Genomic DNA, 22323 nt, shown 5'->3' on the forward strand with positions numbered 1-22323 from the left:
AACATTCTGAAGAATCACTTAATACATTTTGGATAAAAATCAGATGCATCTATCCACTTTTATCTAGAAAAGCTTTAAATATTCTATTACAATTTTCCACATCTTATTTGTGCGAATTCGGATTTTCAGCATTAGCCAATATTAAAACTAAAAAAAGATCAAGGTTGTTAAATGTAGAAGACGATATGAGAGTAGCATTGTCATTTTTACGACCAAATATAAATGAAATTATCGAAAAACATCAAGCTCAAATTTCTCATTAAAGTAGTTTAGTTAATTAGCTTTTAATTTTATATCGTTAAGAAAACTGGCCATTTTGTTGTATTTTTAGATTATTTACATATAATACAATTTTTATGGTTCTTTTTATTCAGTTTGTCATGCCAACAAAAAAACTTCTGTTGGTTTTTTTTCTTTATGTGCCGCCAGATTTCAGAATAGTTAAAAATGTGCCGCAGGTGAAAAAAGGTTGAGAACCACTGCTCTAGAAATAGCAGTGCACGTCCTGTGGCTGAAATGATAATGGTGATGATGTTAATTGATTACTTCACTAATATTGGCATTCTTATGCAAAAGTAATAATTTGAATTTAAAATCTATGCCTCATCTAGAATGAAGAAGGTCTTTAACATCCAAGCACGTTTCGTCTACTAACAGCTTCCGACAAATTTCTCAAGCCGGATTTGTGAACGGTGGCCAGACTTGGACTCAGACTTACAATTAGAACGCAAGGAACTGTCAAAGGTGTCAAGTGGAGAGCTTTGCTATAATAATTTGTTATAACAATACGGCTTGTCGGTAAAAATCGATATATTTCTTCCTTTTTTTAAGTAGAAAAATTTAGCTAAATATTTTTAGTATAATTACAGCTTTTTAAATGATTCTTTGGAACTGAGTTATGCCTTTATAAATTAAGTCTTTTTTTTTTCAAATAAATAAATGTTTACGATTAATACTATAATTACAATAAAGTTGTGTATACTCAAAAAACTATGTATGAAAAATGCCTCCTTCCGTCGCCATACACTAGGAACTTGTCGGTAACAAATTAATGTAGTAAATTCAGTCAATTGCTAGGCGGCATCGTTATTTTTAAACATATCCCTGTAGTTGTCGCAGTTTTTTTTCCATGTTCGACATTGGTTATTCTCTTTTTTTTAGATGGTTTTATTACAATATATCATTAAATTATTTTAATCAACGTTTCTTTACAATTTAAATAATACATAACTTACAATCATATATGAATAACATATGATATATACTGTATAAGAACCTATAATATTTACAACAAAAGTACTTTTTTAAGTAAGATTTTAATTTAAACTGAATAATGAAAACAATGAGTAGTGGCAGTTCTGCGGTAGAGGACTAAAATTTGCAAACATAAATCGCGGGTTCGATTCCCGGGACACATCTTATATAATACAAACTTATACACTTTGTATGTATTACATAAGATTGCCATCACTCACAAACATATTTCCAGAGCATGATACAATTATACCACACAGCGATGGTCAGCCCCAACCCATAAATATCTTTGGGGGAGCCCGATGCTAGTATATAGATGCTAGCTATAAGTAGAATAAACGTCAAAACAAACTGTATTAAGTTTAAAAATATATAACTACAGAACAACGATAATATTGTATGTGTTATGCAAAAACTACTAAATAATCGAAGTAGTTCGGTTTTATCTGACAAGGGCCACGAGTTCCACAAACAACAGGTCCCTGATGATATAATCTTGTAAATGCATCTCTCGGAATGACGGCATATTTTAATATATTTTTTTGTAAATATCGATTAATACTTATGTTTCCAAATTTCAAAGAAAGTATTTTATGTTAAGACTCCATAAAACAAAATTAATTTATTTAAATTTTTTGAAGCGTATTTCTACAAAAATCTTATTTGTTTTTGCTGTAGTATTAAAAATATTATCGGTGGTGCATGATAATACAATTTGAAATAATAGTTTATAAAATGTCATAGCAATATTGATGTGCACCAACTCCGTATACAAAATTAAACTTTTAGAAGTTTACTAAGTATATTGGTTGTATTTAAATTATAATAAAAGCTGTCCTTGTGTGTCTTAGATGTTTCATGTTAGTACATAAATGTAGAAAACTTTATAAATCAATAATGTTATTCAATGTGCAAGGCACATATATCTTTTAAAAATTTCAATGTATTTCGCATTGGAAAAACTTCGCAGTTGAAGTCCCGCGATGGGCGCCAAAGTGTCCCGGCTGTACAAATTGACTGCGCCACCTCGCTCGAACGGAGGAGCAGTGTAGAGCGGCGACATTCCGTGACCGAACTTAGCAATGAGCGGACGTGTCACGTACTAACGAAATATACTAAGAATTCACACGAACACTTGCACGAATGTCGCTTGAATGTAGAAAATTTACATTTACACGTGTTTCGTAAGAAATTGAAATAAATAAAATTGAACGGAAAATTCAGTTTTCTTCTCTTCGTGCATTCAAAATACATTTAAGAAGTTTTGATTTATGTTAAAAATAAGTAGTAAGTTTGTACGCTCAAGCAATAAATAAAATACATGAAACAAAACAATGAATTATTATGGTCCTTATTTTAATAAAAGACTATAATGTTAATTCTTAATAATTTTATAATATTAATATTGAAAAAATGGAATAATGATAATAATATACACATTCGTCACATAAGCCACTAATGAACAGAGAACGACGTCACAAAAAAATCTGCCTTTTTTATACAATTTTGTTTGTACTCGTTTTATATTTTTTCCTTTATTATTTTTTTAATTTTTGTTATGGTCAAAGATTCAATAAGGATAAAGTTTTGTTGTATCAAGTTTAAGTGAAGGTGTCATTACGCTTCACAAGCTTTAAGACTTGCTTTAATTTATTGTACATGTTAACGTAGTTAATGTGTCTTAAATACTATATAATAATAGGATAGATAAGAGTAATAGTAATACAGTTGGTGGTTTTATTATTCCGCGCTTTCTTTGAATTGATTAGAAACAATTTGGAACCTAAACCTATAAGAGCTTAATAACGGAGTAGAAACTTGTATATCACTTCTTAATTTGCGACATTGGATAATAAGGCAAAATCATAATTTATGTAATAGTTATTATATTTTTATAGTTTGCTTGTTAACGGATTGCCCGTTGTGACAAACAGTTTTATCTAAAACTAAATATCCTCCATGTTCTTCCAGTTATAATATAGATATAATTTTTATTAATCAGACTAAACGTAAAGATCAATAAGACCTACAGAATGTCGACTAAATAACGTCATGTATGACTATTTATCGTCCTTTCAGACCAGGCCTACTGCAAAACATAGGCCCAAAGATACCTAAGGGGGATGTTCCAAAATCGCCACGTTTGGCAGGCAGGTTGGCGAAATCCGTGTGGTATTATGATACGCAGAAGGCGCTGCTGCCCGTTCTCTGCAATCTTGTTAGGAAGCAGTGGTAATCCTATACAATTATTGCACAATGTGTGAATCATTTAAGCTTGTATTCCGGTAATTAAATTCGTGACCCACGATTGTTCGTCTCAGTCCTATACTGCTAAGTTACTATTGCTTGCATTACAAGTTGAAACTTAGACTATTAAAAATACGGATATAATGATTAATATCTTTTAAACACAACTACGGGAATTCATTGATAACTTAGTGTCTTATAAGACAAATCTTTTTCTTTGTATATCCTAATTATTCTAAGAGCATTGAGTATGATTAGTGAATGATTGTCTTAACAACTATGTACTGACACATATAATTTCTTTTTTTAATTCATGCTAAATTATATGGTTGCGTGTGTAGACCAGCTATATAAAATGGCCTAATTAGTAATATGTTTACTATAGAAACTAGCTCACTTAGAACTTATAGAAGATGCACATACTAACTATTGAATCACATAGCATCTTTCCATTACAACAATAAAGGAAGTTAATGTATAATGTTACTGTTATATCTAGTGTTCTTTTAACAATGAATTTAAAGTAGGGTGATAACGTCTTAATCACAAGTTTTCTTATGCAGGTTTGACGTTAATTATAATCACTTAAAGATATCAATTTACAACTAAATTTTACTTGAATCTTTTTCATACCGGATGATAATTGTATGTAGGTGTAAAAGCCTTAATTGGGTGAATAGATGCCACTTGCAATACATTAGGTTCGCCCAAAGATATATATGGGAATATATACCCTAATCACCAAGCTTGGCAGGCGGGTTGCCGATCGCAGTGTAGTATTGTGGTATGCAGAGGACGCTGCTGTCCATTCTTAGGAATCTTATTTATGAGCAGTGGCAATCCTATATAGTTATTGCCGAATTGTAAGTTATATATAAGATTATATCCCCGGAATCGAATCCGAAACCTATGATCGCAAGTCTAAGATCTCTAGCACTGGGTACCACTGCTCAATTACCACTGAATGTAATGTATTTGCTGTCAATTAATATATGTAAATCGTATACAAAAATCAATGGTTTGAGAATTAATAAATAATGTGATTTAGTAAGATAATAATGTAAGAAGCGTTTTCAAAATTTGGATTAGTACAAATTAAAATTAAATATTATATTATTCAGTCTCTGTACCTGTAGACTTTGTACTGTCACTAATTTATTGGCATGTTAGATTGTAATTGAAAAAATAAATGTTACAGACTGATCTCTTTATTCAGGACATTTTTAAAGTAAAGTGTTAACCCAAAGTTAAGGAGTATGTCCCAGCAATCTAAGAAATGTCAAGCGTCTTTTTAAATGCAGGATAAACATGTTCAAACTTTTTAAATACAAATTTTCTGGAATATAATGTACAAAACTTTTCAAAATGTCTTTTAGAACATTTATGGACAAATACTTCTATTGATGTATTTCGGCGGGTTCGACATTTAATAAAGTCTCGACTGTCAACTATGTATTTATAGCAATGTATTATGTTGTATACAACTCATGTATTATCCTATAAGTACAAAAAGAATCTAACTTCTTATTCTTAAGATTTAGCGTCGCGCATGCGCCGGATGAAGCCACGCCTTTGGCTGAAAGAGATAACAATTGATTGTTGGTTTCAGTTCACTTCAATCTGATTTACCGTATAAGATTGATTTCAGATAAAATTTTTGTTGCAATCAAAATGCTTTCGATCATTTACCAGATACATTATTATAGCCTCCTTAATGACTGTTGATATGATTTTTTATTTAAGATAATTATCTCATTCAAAAAACGAGATTAAGCGAACCAATAGATAACTCTGGTAAATTACAACCATATGACGTAATCATCAATATTTTTAATTCATTTTTAGCGCAGAAACTTTTGTGCTATGAAAAAATATCTTCGTTTGTTTTAGATTATTTTAAAAATTAACATAGCTTCTTTGACATCAAATATATACAGAGTAATTAACAACAGTTGCTTTAAAGTGGTGTATATACAGCTCATTTGTTAGCAAAAAGCACCCTGTATAAGTCGATTACTCTGAAATATGTTACATTAGTTAATTTTTCAAAATACATGAATAAAGTCCGAGTCGTCATCTTGAACCAGTCTTTGGTAAACAGGTTATTTGGTTATAAGTTTAAAAATTCTGTCATTATTCCTATTTCAAATCATCCTGTATAAAGTAATCACTCAGAAGTATATTACATTATTTTTTTTCCATCAGTATGCGACAGGTCAATAAATTCTGACATTCGTTTACATATATAATAATGAATAACTTTAACATGTAGTAATTTTAGTAATGAAAACGATTTTTCCCTTTCTTACTTACATTAAATGACAGCGAATGTGCTATACGTTCAAATTTTTAAAGTATTTACTACAATAGCTAACCCACCTGTATATGTATAGAATATTATGTACTTTCATTTGTATACAGAAAATGTCATTGTAAATATAACGAAACTTTGTTTCAATTTTTTTATAAGTTATACAAATAAAAGTTCACTGTTTTTTTATTTTATTATACCATAATAACATTGAAAGTGTCAGCCAATATTATTGTCCCAAATTTTGTTATTCTCAAATCATAAAATAAATATTTAATTAAGTAATAATATCAAATAAACTGTAAAAAAACACACGTGATTGAAAACTGGCCTAAAAGTTTTTTAGTTCTTCTGATTTTTTTACGAATTTTAAGACTTTCAAGTTGCTCGACACTAAATAGACTCTGCAACTGTAACGAGGCGCTATACTCATGACTCCAATATATTAATATCCTCCCACCTGCATCTTAACACGAGCTAGAATGCCCACGAAATAGAGACGCTGTATGAAGTTCATATAAACTGAATTGATTTAAACTATATCAAATACTTATTTAATATTACAACAGATACATTTTGTTTATTTTTTTATTTTTATTTTTTTCTGATATGTTCGAATTTTGTAAAGGTCCCAGATTAAAAAAATCTCTTTATATTTTATATTAGACTTTAGTTTAAAATCTGTTATATAGCATAACTAACGAATATTTATCATGTGTTAAAGAAATTGTACTAAAATAAACAGATTTGTAGTACTATAGTTCAAAAAAATAATATTAAAGCTTCAATTTTTAAATTGGTTTACATAATATGTAGCTCCTGAAAACGATTAATACAATGAAAATGAAAAATCTTGTATAATTCATATAAACAATTTAACATTACATATATTGTTAACAGTTTGGTGCAGCAACGGTACCTAATGTGTAAAAAATTACTTTATTTTCGAATATATATAAATAATAACGAAAAAAATTAATTTACTGGTAAAATTAAAAACATTAATTATAGTAAAGGCCAGAAAACCAAAGAATATGTCTTAATATTACAGGAACTTATTTTGAATACAGCAAGGATATAATAATCAGGAACGAACCAGCAAACTATCTCTTTGATGACGCCAAAATCTCTTTCAGTGAGGTTTTTAATCATGCTTCCTTACCTAGCCATGGAGTCGTGTTTTTTTCCTCGCAACTTTAATCTTAACACATTGAAACTACACGTTTTAATTAAAGATATTCACTGAAAACCCGCCCATGAAGCCTTAACTCAGTGAGACGCGGTTGGCTTATTTTTTTTTCAGCAAACTCATTCCCGCCTCTGTGACCCTCCCAAACAAACAGCTAAGTACTTTAAAAACAATGAAGAACTTAAACGATTTTGATTCTTTACATCATTCGAATATGGTCTCAAGTGATGTGAATGACTTAAAAGCTTACGCCGTTGCTGAATTGGCGTGTTGCTTTCAGTTCATTTCATGAAAGTGGAGACAGGCAGCCGAGATATAGATTCAGTTTGCCGCGGACTTTCGCGGGACCAGTCGTCTCCCGGGAATGATTCGCTCTCGCCACATAATCACGCGGAAAACTTTACGTGACCTAGTCGTCGCAGTGAAAAACGATATTACTGCGTTTTAGCCCGTGAAGTTTTCTTAATTTATCGCATTCGCTTGAAAAGTCCTGCAAAAGGTACGTTATTATATAATTATAACATTAATTTCCAAAACAAAAACATTATTAATATTACTTTTTAATTTTTTTTAATTTAAGAGCCTCGTGAATTCTCATTTAACTGGTTAATATTTTTTGTTGGATGAAATTTGTATTGGAAAAAATTGTGAAATTAATTACATCAAGAAAAATTTTCTTTATTTACTAACTGATAGCGCAAAACTAATGATATAAAAACTTTGTCTGTAAAATAATTTTTTCTATTAAATTTTAGTTATTCAATTGCTATTGGCCGGCTAACATATAAGACTTTTAACTTCATTTTAAATGTCTCTTATTATGTTTTGTTTCGAAGCTTCGGAAACATGAAAATAAAGCCCGAATTGATTACTTTGTTAAAGTTGTAAAGTAGTTTTTTTAAAGTTATTTCAAAGTTAAAAATTATAAAAATATTTTTAATACATAAATAATTAGCCGTTGTTTTTGGCCATAGCGTATGCACACTTGATCTCAGTCAATACTCTGGGTCATTGTGATAAGATAATAAAGTTATCTGAAGTCAAAATATTTGTGGATTGATTTACTGACTTTCGTCGTGGCTCAACGTAAATGAACACTAGAAGTTTGTTTTTAAAGTAACCCAATAAAATGACATATACAGTTTTCTAATAATGACCTGACTTTTTAAATCAAATAGTCATCAACTGAAGACATGCACATCTTTCGATGATATAAATATATATATGCAAATAATTTTGCGGATTTATCTGATTTTTTGACGATTACTGTTAGTTCTTTGACATTATACATTCAACGGATGTGGAATGGCAGAACGCTGAAAGAACTAAGTCTTAAACTATTCATATTAACTAAGCCATAAGGATTTTCTCGGCTTAGGACTTTGTGTACATACGTCTTTAGTTGGATACTTCATAAAGTGAGCGCAAGAGCATGCAAAAATACTGCGCCTATGACCGTTACTCGATATGCTCGATATTGATATTTTGGGCTACGAATGGACGCCTTCACTACCGGCTATGCTATTATTACACTATAAATAATATAAAACATCTTAATATCTATAAATTGTTAAACGTGTTCTTTCTTCTTTCAATCATCATCATCACAGCCCTAGAACTCCCAATGTTGAACATAGGCAGCAAATAAGGCCGGCTGGAAGCCTTATCTTTCGACAATGGTCCACTCTTTTTTACGTCACACATAATATATTATATATTATGTGATAAAATAATTAATTATATAATATGTATATATAAATATATATACTTATTTTAGGGTTGTCCTCTAACTACTAACAAAACTTGTGAGAGGGATTCAGGATTCACGACTATGGAGAACGGTGTATAAAGGCTTCGAGATACTTAACCGCCGTCTGACGCCTTTATTCCTTTTTTCATCGACAACAAAAATAAAAGTCAGTTATGGTCCAGCTAGTGTATGTTAAAGAAGTTTCTTATAATCATGATTGACCCAACAAGTTTAGCAACGACCAATAATCAGATAACTTACATTATCCGAATTCAAATGGAAATTTCCACATGTATTCCGATGAGCAATAATCTTAATCTATACACTAAAAACATAGATGACCGTAGTTGTACTGAACGTAATGCAATAATATAGACCGTTCTCACACAAACGCTATAAAGGAGTACGGACCGCAGTTAAATGTTAAACATAAGCAGGTAACATAAAAATAAACACTAACAATTTATGGTATTAGGTATACGGGTCAGAATTTAACCTGCTATTAGAAAAAACTGCGGGCACTTATATAGGTGGATCCAACTTCATTTCTCTGCGTGGGGTTCTAAAAAAATCTTGCTTAACAAGGCCGGGTAATCTATTTCGTTAAATATTAATCGAAAAATACATTGCAATCTTTTTATATATGTATACGATACTTCCTACAGAGTACAAGATAACTTCAAGAAATAAGATATTTTATGGCTTAAAAGTAAATATTTAAGGAAACGTTTCGAACCTGTTTAACTTTGACTGACTATTTACTGTAGTAGGAGTTTCAAATGAAGAAAAAGTTGATTTAAAAATACTCCGCCCTGTGCGAACTGATTTGCGAACGATGGTGTCCCTGCAAACCTTGGCGTTTAAGAATCTATCTCTATTTTATATCGAATATAAAACAGAAAAATTAGATTGAAGAGAAATTAACATTACGTATGTAAATAAAATATTAGCAGTATCCTTTTAAATACAAAAACACGGAAAAACTGATAAATATCTTTTAGAACTATTATACTTATTACATCTCTCACAAACTTACTCAGCTATGTATACATAATACATTTAAAGAACTATTTTTCCCATAATTTTTTACGTATTTAGATTACCTCTGAAATCCGTAACGCAAATTAATTATAATCGTGAACGACAAGTATATGCGGTCTATTATCTTCATTTCAGCAATAGTTCGTTTACAGCTGGAAATAGTCCTCTCATAGATTTTCAATGAGATCAGTAGAAAGCTTCATACATCCTTGTGATCTGTACAATCCATAAATTCATTTGTAATTCTAGATTTTTTGTTTGAAACACAAAAAGTAAAAATGTGTATATAACATAATTAAAGGAAGGACAATAAAACATGTAAAATAAATTAATACGAAAACAATGTACTAGTAATTACTGGCTTCAACAAGAATGTTTCCATGACGTCCGTGACTATTATAATTGACTTGTGGCACGCATCGATATTCTTTGATTACTTAAAACTACGGCAACAAAAGAGTCGATTTAATCACCACCATGAGTAAGCAGTAGATATTCGCCAAAAGCGACAAATTGTCCTTCAAATATCCTAAAATTAAATTACGTACAAATATTTAAAAAATAATTTTTATTTTGCTTCTGCGCTATAAGCAGATGACTTGTATGGCGCGTGTGAATTTGGTGATGACTTCTAGCAAAACTACTATTTCTTCACACGCATTTATATTCTTTCATATCTAGAGCCGAGATAGACCAACAGCTTGGAAAATTTAGGAGGCAGTTCGCAGGTGAAATAAAGAGCGGAACATATGGCTGCCTGTGCTTTAAGATTTTCGACCACAGACCAGAAGCGCATCGTAAGACAAATAACCTTAAGGTCGTCGAAAAACGCGGTAATATTGAAAATCTTTGAGAGACACTTTATGGAAGATCATACGGCTGAAATAATGATGATGATAACCATATCTCTTTACCAGGCGGATAGAAAGTGAATCATCCGTACGATAATCCTGAGATGAGAACTTTCAGCAAAGTCGACTAATTTTTGAATTTTAAGCACGCTAAGGAGACTTGGTCGGATTAGCATATTTTGGAAGCGATTCGCACCTGCTTGTCGGAAAGTTGTCCGGGCACGGGCGCCGCGAACTCCAACTGTCACTTCGAGTGTTAATTTAGGACTTTTCACACCGCTGTTTCCCGATTTCGAGAATTCCAACCGATATTCAATTGTTTAGAACTGTGACATCTGATCAGTTTATCAATCGTGGTAATTAATGCAGCATGTTAAGACCCTTATCATCTTTACAAAAATCACATGTTATGGTGAATGACATTTTGGATAGGCGACACGAGATCACGAGAGACATGATTTAAATTTCAGCTATTTAAAAATATTCAGGCCTCTTCATCTTCTTTTCAGCCAATGGACGCCTACAGCATGGCTTAGGCCTCCCCAAAGATCGCTACCATGACCGGTCTTGCGCTTTATATCTCCCAAAAACATACTTATAATAAACTTCTATTAAAACTTCTATTGAAGGAGATAATAAATTGAAAATGTACTTTTGCAGTTATCGATAACTAGAAGCATTGCTTTTTAAAATATCGTATAAAATTGGTTGTTAATTTTTTTTTAAATTAACGGCTGTCATAGTATTTAATTAACAAATTACACATATTTTTATAAATAAACCAAACGTCTTTTTTCATAAATATTATTATTAGACTTAAAAGAACAACTGTTTTTTTTTCCTATTTTAATAAAAATCGAAGATTATGTTATCTATTCGTGCCCATTCAAGTATAATCAATGGGTGTATTTTTACCAACAAAGAGTTTTACTTGTTAGAGAATATTTAAGTTTTATTATGCCTCACCACATCAGCCACATCTCATGATTACTAAAGCTTTAGATTCATACATCTTAAAAACAATTCTAACGTCTCCATTTGTGAAATGAAACAAAATCAGTGAGAACATTTACAATATGAAGGTAATCAACAAAACTCAAAAGCTCTTCATTTCTACCAGGTACGGTAAGCAAGGGAGTATTAAAACTTGAGCGATATTACGAAATTTACGTTCCCTCATTTCAACCGGGCTCAAGAAAAAAGCCGGCCTGGAACGAAAAAAAGTTGACGTGTGAAAGTTTGGCATATTCCGCGAGGTGAGCAGATGAGCCGTTATATTAAACAGCGGGGCGCCGCACTTCATTTCATAGCAAACTTATAAACGCCTTTTTAAATGGATGTGAGAAATTTTGGATACGGCATTATATTGAAATGATACATTTAGTACAAATTCATACATTTGTTTAAAAAATATTACTAAATTAATAAACCAACTAGTTAAACTAACAATCTTTAGTTAATAATAAACGGGTTAAAAAATAAACTTATTTATCATGTTACGAATCATGTAAGTAAACATAGTTGGCTTTAGATACACTTTTATTTGTAAAGAGGTTAAGTGTAAGATAGCTACTAACTAAAGTTCTCTCCATGATCGTCCTTTGAGAGGACACCACAAATCAAATTTGATTGCCTTGAAATCAGGCTCAAATGTCTCCTACGCCTTGACAAATTCCGTCTCCACTTTGGGTTTGTTTGAATCAATTCACATCTAGGTTACCAGATCTCTTTTTGATGCAACAAAAATAACCGTTCTAGTCATAAGTCCATCTTATCTCTCTTATCTCCGGATAACAAAGCAGTATTATATTTTCATATTATATATATAAATATATATATATGCGTATGCAAGTTCTAGTGCATGTATTATATAATCGGCTTTGGACATATCCCTAATATGAATGTTTCTTGAGGAAAATATAATTTTTATTTTTGTACAAACATGTTCCGGAATACTCCAGGCGTTTATATATGTGGCTTGCGTGTAAGTGAGCCTGGCTGCTGAGTCTAAAAAAATAATAAATAAAAACCTCAAACGACGTTTCTGTGAAAGCCCTCTGTTAAGAAGTATAAAAAAATCCTTAACAGTCTACCAACATAAACTAAATGAATCTGTAAATGTAAACAGATAACAATATTTGTCAGCGAAATATTAATATTATTCTTGGTACTTTTAGATTGGAAAAATAAAAAGAATCTTTGTAACGTTACAAAGTTAATATAATATTAATCGACGTTTCCAGACGTTTCCTTTTTTTGAGATCCTTGTAAAGGAACGAGTAACTTTCCGACGCAGTCACGGCAAAGAGCCTCTTTGTAAAAGAGTGCTCTTTTTGAAAGAAAGTTATGGCTTATGGATTAAATTTTCTTTTGCTTTAATACTCCGACATCTTGCAAACTTCAAGACTTTGTATGAAGTGTTCTATTACACGTGTTCAAAGTGTATTTATCTATGTTGAGAGTTAGTTAGGAAAATTGTAAGCGACAAAAAGGGAATACATTTTTTCAGCAAAACTCAATGATTTCTACCATAATAGGACTATTAGTATATTGTTATATATTACTATATATAATTTTTCTAATAAATTTTTCCTATTAATTTCTTTTTAAGTTTAAATTATTGAAATGATCAAACCGAAAAACTGTTTATAAAATTAGTACCTGTTTCCACTTCCACTTCCGTCCACTTCCGTCTCATGACTCTTAATTATTATAAAACAAATTTAAGAAGTTTATGAAATAAAAAATAGTAAATACACCATGCTATAATATGAAGGATTCTTTAAGTATCAATAACGCTTGGGTATTAATTGCCGTGTTAGTGTATTAAGGATATCGAAAATGAGCACAAAAAAACCGGCTGAATTTTGTGTGGACTCTAACCATATTATGTTTGGTACCCTCGTAGCTTTATGTTGGAGGATGCCACTGTTGGGAAGCGCAATTCAATACTCATTTCTAAAAAATTAAACTCTTAAAGACTTCTCACTCACATAAATGGTTACTGTGAAGGGACCATTTTTTTTAATTCGCAAAAGGTGATTGGCAGATATCAGATAAAAGAACTTGTTCAATCTCATAAAATAACTGAAAAAAATGCAGCGTAAAATTTTAATTTTGAAAATTACAAAATCAGTATACTATTATGAGAAAAATGAATAATTTCTCAATATACTTATAATAGCCTGGACTAGCCTTATCTGGAGAAATAGAAGTATACTTTAAGTTACGAGCATCAGGCCAAATAGCCGTTTTAACAAAAAAAAAATTGTTTAGGTTATGTTTTTAATATTACTCACCTAAGTTAACCTTTCATCACACAGATATATTTTATTATAATTCAAGAGTTGCATTATAGTTATCATTCCGATCCTGTGCCCATCAAAAAATACCCGTCGATATGATATTTAAATATAACATAAATCTTATTCCATTACGCTAAATTAATAAAGGTAATTGATTTGAAATCCAATCTATAGGTACTTATATCTAAATTCTTGTAAGAACTATGCGAATAACTCCTTTAATTATATTCAAAGTTAATCCAGATGAAAATTAGTTGTATAGGTCTAGACCTAATTAAACTAAACTTCTGACAGAACAGCGAAGAATTTCGTAGCTTAATACGCAAATGTATCAAGTAATATCCAAATAACTATTTACAAGTTATTTATTTATAATTTGATTCATGACTTTATTAAGGCTTTTTTTAATCTTATGTAACATCATGAAGTTACAGAAAAATCATAATTCCACTTACATTGGCAGATTTAATTTCTGTCACAAAAAAAAGTTTTTCCTGAAACGGAAAAATATGTTAAGCAGGATTTTTTAAGGAAACAAGAATAACTTGATCCAGGGATAACTAGTAGACTGAAGTATAAACATTAAAATGCAGAAAAGTAATTATTATTATGACAATTTTACAGGCTGTATGTCTCCAACATTCTTTTTAAACATGTAACGTATAACAAACACTCTAATGTCGATGGTAAATTTATTTAAAAGGAGGCCGCTATGACAAAAAACAACGAAATCAAAAATTCGATAAGGACAAAGAAGTAAAAGATTGTTCTTAGATTTATCTCAGTCATTTAGTTAATGAATTGCAAATATGAGTTGAAACGCAGTGTTGTAAATAAGTAAACAATTGAAAATGGTTGTAGCACGCAAATTTGTACGCTTGCGAATGGGAAACCCTCTGAGATCAGATCGACAAACACAGACTTGATGGTGGGATTTACGAAGGTTAGGACCAAATGAAATGCAGTTATTAAGTAACTTAACTACGTATTTAAAGGTAAATTTTGGCTCACTTAAAAATTTTTTTGCTTTATGTATACTTATTTACAACTATTATAAAACATTTCTTACTATATCCATTTATTTTAATTATAATAGATGAACTTTTGACCACGATTCTTACATACACTTAACATCCAATAATAGCAGTCCGATGTTACGATAACTTAGGAATGTAACCTAACATTAACAATTGTTAATTACATTGACGACACAAGTGTGTATAGCGCAGTAATTATTATGAATACATCATGATACTTATCGATGAATCGACAATTCGTTGTTAAAGGTTGACTGCTATTTATATATAGAACTACATATTCTGAACGATTACAAATGTAAGGTAATATATAGATGATCAGCTTTTCTATAAAAGTAACCAGTTTGTTAGCCAAGATGTATTGCGATTCGAAGGTCCGATGACTCGAGTACTACATCGCTAGTGTCTCATATTCACTCGTATGCTAAACGTGGAATATTTATATATTTATATGTGTGATGTAAATTAAAATCAGAACTGTAGTTCGGAATAAGCTATTCTGCACTAAATAGATTAATTCTTCTTGTTAGGTCAATCATGATCATAAGAAACATTTTTAACAAACATACCATTTGGACTATAACTGACTTTTATTTTTGTTGACGATGAAAAAAGGAAAAAATATGTGCACGGTTGTTTTTCACTTCTTCTTTTCAGTCCATAGACGCCCACTGCAAGGTATAGGCCTCCCCCAAAGATTGCCACGATGAACAGTCATGCGCTGCTCGCATCCAGCAACTTCCTGCGACTTTAAATATGTCATCCGACCACCTAATGGTGGGGGCTACCCACGAAATAGCTAAGACTACCTATTGCCGGTACTCTTTTAATATCTTGCCTGTATTAATATTAAGCTAATCCGGCGAAAAAGGTTTTCCTGAAAATTATTTTTTTTGCGTTCATCATACTGTTATCGGAATTTATTATATATATCGTATTGTTTAATAAATATTATGAACATGTTAGGTACATCGTTGGTTATTTTTTATCACTATTAACTTGACCGCCGATTAGAGTTATTAAATATAAAACAATAATATTTTTTTATTTTATCTGTATGTTTTTACCATTTATATTATTATATTTCACAAAAAGAATATTTTGTCTATTCATTTTATTTTCGTGAACAGTTTCTTGTGTAGCATTAGTTTGTACATTTAGAGGACGACTATTCCTAAAAAATTGTTTCGTAAAACTGTAGGCATATCATTTATTTCAAGTTTGATGTCTTTGTTATTTTACTGTTTAAAAGCGCACAAAAGTATGTCAATATTTTTACTATAGATTTTCCTCTTCCTTGTATTATTCTTCTCAACTGTGAGGTTGACCTCCAAGCTTCCGAAACCTGATATCACGATATCGACTTCAATTGCTGTCCATTTGTACGGCGATTTGATGCTGTCAAATGAAGAGCAAGATAACCTATTGGACTGCGTCCATGTATTCTTTTATCTTCAACTTTCTCGGTAACCAACATTTTTCTAAGTTGTCGCTCGACTTCCGCTGGCACCATAAAATCAAATATATATACAAATATCATACGCTTACTTAAAAATAATGCTTACGTAATAAAAAATGCACAGCCTAATATATACAAACAGTACAAACACAAATAATTAAAAAGTTATAAAACAGACAACAGGTGGTAGAAAGAAGTGAACAATGCAGCTGTTTATTCCAGTGTAATATTAAGGATTATGACGGAATTCTGCCAGACAGATAAATTAGAACAGTGTAACGAAAACGATGAACAGAATCAGCGAATATGTCATTATCACCACAGCCTTCGTTAACAGATTTATTATACAAGAATTTAGTTTTTTAGATAGACCTTATATTATATTACCTCATCGCATGAGAAATACATACTATTAAAACAAGTTTGTTAAGAGATAGTGATCATATATTTTAAAACCTGCATACTATATAATAATGGGTGACATATTTCATTTGAAATCTCTTCAATTTGTCTTAATAAATGTTGATTACAAGAACATCTTTTTTTGTTATAAAGTTATAATCATACTATCTGTAATGTTCTCTTCGGAAATGCTTGCTCAACGGCGCTCACAAACACAGACACAGATAACAGACACAAAGTCGTCTCGGCGCCTCCTAGACGCTCTATCGCCAATAAAATGAGTTTCATACAAACAAACCATTTAAGACATTAATAACCTCGTTAACTTGGACTTTTGTGTAGAAAAGCTACTAGTCATTCAGCGGCCATTGTGATAAGTGTAATTAAAATTAATTATCAAGCTTTTTAATGCTCCGATTTGTAAAACAATGTTAACATTCTGCACGGTCATCTCTTTCGTATAAATCACAATTAATCGCCACATGCGAACATTAATATCAAATGATTAAGTTGAGAAGTGAAACGCTATTTTCATTGAACTTCATGCTTCCTTATAAAATTTTCAAATAAAACTGTTTGAAAAAAGTTTGTTTATTTTTTCTTCCATTACTAAAGAGCCAAAATACGTTTAAATAATAACCGTGTTATCTACTATTTGCAAGAGACTATGCTAGTTTAAAATAGTAACTAAAGTTATGGCGCTAGTGTAACAAAACAAAGAGTTATACTATATAAACTGCTGGTATAAGCCTGTTGTGACATTAACCATCGCGTCGTCGTAATGTTAAGAAAGAAATAAAGACGCTTTGTATGACCTTCTGTTTATAATATAGCTGGATATACTCGTATGCATCCTCATTAAATTTCCAATAATACCAGTAAAAAGCGGCCTGCCGGGAGTGCTGGAGCGCTTACCAACACCTTAATAAGGTCAACTGTCCATCTTTTTTGTGGGCGTCCAACGCTGCGCAAATGTTAAGTCCCGAGAGAGCATCTGTTCGGCGTGCTTAGTAACCTGCTCAGTCATTTACGTCAGTCAATAGATGTTTACTGCAGGGCATAGCCATTCCCAAAGGTCGCCATAATCACCGATCCTGTGCTTCCAGTTACTTCCCGAGATCTTGATTATATCATCGGTTCACATAGTGGAGGACCTACGCATATGTCGTCTACCAGCTTGTAGTTACCACTCGAAAACCTTTCTACACCAACGGCGCGACTGCCACTTGGCTCCGCTGGGCTTCTGTATTGATTTACGGCGTAGAAACGTGAATTGCACAGGAGAACACAAAAGTGATACTTCCAGCACCGCACTATGGTTCCTATTCTTCAAGAGCTCAAGATTGAATATTTACTTCTTGCAATAGTTCACTCTTAAATTTTAAATGCCTTGGACACGACATGCGAAGCTGTTACTTGGGAAAGAATTATTGTCCAGGGTGGAGTGAATAGTATAAGATGCAGAAAGCCTAGCTTCGCGAGTGGGTGAGAAAGAAATAGCAGAAGACTTCCCAAAACGACTCAAAAATGAACGACAATGAAATCACGCTACTCTTCTTAGTAATAATTTATTTATTATAGATTCTCTTTCTTTTATCGATATTATAAAATTTAAAAATTATAGCATTTATTTTAATTATTTTGATAAAAACATTCATGACATTAATGACTTATTATTAATTTATTTATTTTTAAGCTCATTGACAACGTGAAATGGCAGCAAATCTTAAAATTATTGCATACATTAACAAACTTGTAGAAGATTTTTCTTTAAATTAGGTACAACAAAAATATAGCGATTGAATCAATAAGCAAACAACAAAAGATAAAACTTAAGGGCATTAAAATCTAATTTGAAATTAGAAACTACATACCTGCCTAGAGTTTTTTAAAATTTGGTCATTGAAATAACCAAAAAAAAAAATTTTACTATTTGCTTTTAACTCGGTTATGTAACTGTACTGAACTCACGAATAATCTTATCAACGATTCGGAACGCGTCTAAGTATAACATCGGTGTCTAGCATCCTCCAACTAATCTCGGATAATTAGAGTGTGCAATATTAACGTAAACGAAGTCTTACGAACTTTATGTTATTCATAGAGCTCGCGCTGAGAAAACGTAGTTACACCCGTAACGTTCTCTATTACTGCAGTAATATAACACCGCACGTAATTTATACATATCTTATTACATAACATTACTAAATCGAATCTTATTTCTATAGAAATAGATGTCAATATTTCAGGACATCCATAATATTAAGAACGTCCACTGCTGAAGAAAAGCCTTTAAGGTTTGTTCGAAGCGGCCTACATCCAGCGTCTTTCGACAACATTATCAAGTTCGTCTATCCATGTTGTGAGTGAACATTAAACGCTGCGCATACTGATCCGCCTCCACTACAGAACTTCAAGGCTCCAACCGCAATGACACAGCAGACATTACATAAAATTCAAAATCGTGCATTTTAGTACTTACATATTTACAGGAAAATAAACAAAACATTGTCCATATTATATAATAAGTTGTATTTTCTGCTGAATAACACAATCAATACACAACACATCCAAACAATAACAATATAGATAACATATAGTTTTGTTACACGAAGTAACTTCCATAGATTTTCTCATATGGGAAAAATGTGCTAATCTCATCCCGCTATCATGCGGGTTGGCAAGTGCAGTTTTTTTTTACAATTTTAAATATGTTCGGGAGATGCTATTCTAGTCCATGGTTATTTTTCCCCTTAGCTGGCTCTTACAATAACCACAGGATACTATGTGCCAGTACCACAACGGCAAGAGGACACTTGGATATATATGGCTCGTGATTTTTGTAATTTTATTTTGATATTATAGATTCTAATCTACTATTATTGAAATGATTAGTACTAAAAGAACTTATTGTTGCATATGAAACAATTACACATAAAGCCAACACTATTTACGTGGACAAGTACTGGTATTACTTGATAACGTAAATGTTTTAGCCCACAGACGTCTATTACAAGGCATAGGCCACACCAAGAGACAACTGTAGAGTGATATATCATAATCGTCACGCTTAGCGGGCATAGAGGTTGCTGCTATATAGGATTCTATATAGTTAGTGCATAAGAAGTGAATTATTTATGATTGTCCCGGGAAATGAACTCGCGATCAGCGATGGCAAGACTCAGTGTTCTACCGCTCGTCCACCACTGCTCATATACGGTATAATTAATAATAAGCGATTAATAAGATTTTAATAACAGAATCGAAACAAATACCAATTTCCCGATTGTCAACCGCACAAAAGTCTAACTTTACCGAACTTCAACGCCACAAAGAAAGTCGTGGAAACAATTTGTTAAATAAGCAACGAAACAATCTTGCTACAATGCTATTCCGACGCGCTTGCGGTATAAATATTAAATTTCACTGCGCGCCCCCTTGTGTGCTCGACTGAGGGCAATCACATCAGACCTGGCGGCGCATAATTACAAACACTAAAATTGCTCTTCACTGTACGTTACCCGCGATTGGTGTCTATTCATTCGAAATCAACACACAACCTAAATAGTATCCGTGATTCAAATCAAAATCTATTCTAGAAAATTCTTATCGCATAAATTCACATATTTTTTTTAAATGCAATGAAACATAATAACAGGAAGAGACCGACCGTTCTGACCAACTACACTGGGATAAGTAAAATTATTGAACTAACCATGGATTGCTTTTACATCGTTTACAGGGCGATTGTAAATAGGTGCAAAAGTTTTAACACCATATAAAGTTATTTTTGAAATAAGTTAATTTATATTTTATACCTTTTTTATTTGTGTATTGGAAAACGATAGACTAAATTCTAGCCATACAAAAGCCAAAACGTAATTATGCTAAAATAAACGAAGCATCAAACGTTTATTGAACTTCTCTCCGCGACCTCGACTTTCGAGCAGTGATCGAAATGCATATAAACAAAGTTTTGATGTTTTAAGAGTAACTATTAAGTTCGTTTGTTATCGTTTTCGAACGAAAGGCAAAACACGTAAAGCGAACGTAACATTTATATGTACCACAGTGCGAGTTGAGAGAAGAACAACATGTAGAATAAATTTATAGTTATGTATGACCGAGGTTTCAACTATGAGCTATATTCTTACATAGAATCAAAGCATGTTGTCATGATCATTATCATGTTACATCAAGTCGAAGTTCAACCCTCACCCTTAAGAAACTGCTTAACGGGTATCCGGTGTTAGCCCAAGCCTAGGCTTCTCGGGGGTCCTTGAGCCAGTTCACTTCATGGAGCACCCGCCTAAGGGATCTAAGAACTAGTAAGCCTTTAAATTCGATTATACAGTGGAATGTAGTGGCTCGAGCCGAGGCTCTCAAGGGAGCTTTCGAGCTTCGCTACTTATAAAAGAGGTGCTTAACGCCATCCACGCTCTGCCTGCAAAAGCCTTTGGGGTAATTGTGCAGTGTATAAATAAAAAAAACTAATCATCATTTCAGTTGTAAGACGTCTAGTACAGACATTTCTATTTAATGACTCACAACTCCTACATAATTCGCACTCACGAAGATTATTAACCTATCGCAGTCAAAAAGAAGAAATAATTAAAATTTATTTGAGATTGATCAGATCATTTATTTATTATCTTGGTATAGAAGAACAGTCTCTAACAACTTTTTTTTTATGAACAATGCAAGGCCATAGTAATAATTTTATTTGATTGACGGCATGACAAAAGATGAGCCGAAGTTATTGCACCACTGTACAGTTATTTGCTAAGCAACATTACTTTTTATATCTATAATGATGATTTTAAAAATCTACAATGAGTATAGTACTACCGATATATGGCACTAAAATTTTAAATTTGTTTCCGTATATCTTCTTTCCCGAGATCGTTGCGGGGAAATTATTGCGGTACATGAATTATTGTGTACCAATTTGGAAGGCGATGTGGAGTCAAATTACTGGATTAATTAAACATGCATCTTGTCGCTCGTCGACGCAAATTCGATGTTGCGTAGGGTGCTTCTTTTAAATTGTATGATATGTGCCGTACATAAACAATAGAATAAAATAATCGTAATAAATTATGTTTATTATATATTAATTATTTAAATGTTTTTTTTTTATTTTGTAATTGTATTATTAAAAGTTATCTACAGAATGTTTCACCAAAGAAATTACTTACTTATAAGGTAATTTGTAAGGTTTATAAGTTAATAAAACAGCTGGCTTTACTGCTCTATGCATTTATGTAAACCACGATCTATATATGTACATAAATATATAAATATATCATCTATAATATTGTATATAGTTATAATAAAAAAATATAGTTATAATAATAACTTAAATATAATATAAATAAAAGTATAGTTATTTTGATTTAAAGTCAAAAATTTTGAAAATATGACACTCATTAATTAAAAAAGTGGCACCATAATGATAGCAGTCATAACATCAGTAA

The 22323-nt window shown here is 31.7% G+C and overlaps 1 protein-coding gene across 1 annotated transcript in view; it reads left to right on the forward strand.

The window, feature by feature from the left end:
• The first annotated feature begins 7337 nt into the window (after nucleotides 1-7337).
• Nucleotides 7338-22323, forward strand: part of CARPA (Carbonic anhydrase-related protein A) — a 52435-nt gene continuing 37449 nt past the window's right edge. Inside the window, exon 1 of the mRNA XM_068766954.1 lies at nucleotides 7338-7500. The gene's annotated coding sequence lies outside the window, so the exon portion shown is untranslated. The remainder of the gene's footprint in view (nucleotides 7501-22323) is intronic.

The sequence above is a fragment of the Battus philenor genome, unplaced genomic scaffold (genome assembly GCF_028537555.1).
Source record: "Battus philenor isolate CCGP_79_NKW_IND1 unplaced genomic scaffold, ilBatPhil1.0.hap1 SCAF_22, whole genome shotgun sequence".
NCBI classification, from domain to species: Eukaryota; Metazoa; Arthropoda; class Insecta; order Lepidoptera; family Papilionidae; genus Battus; species Battus philenor.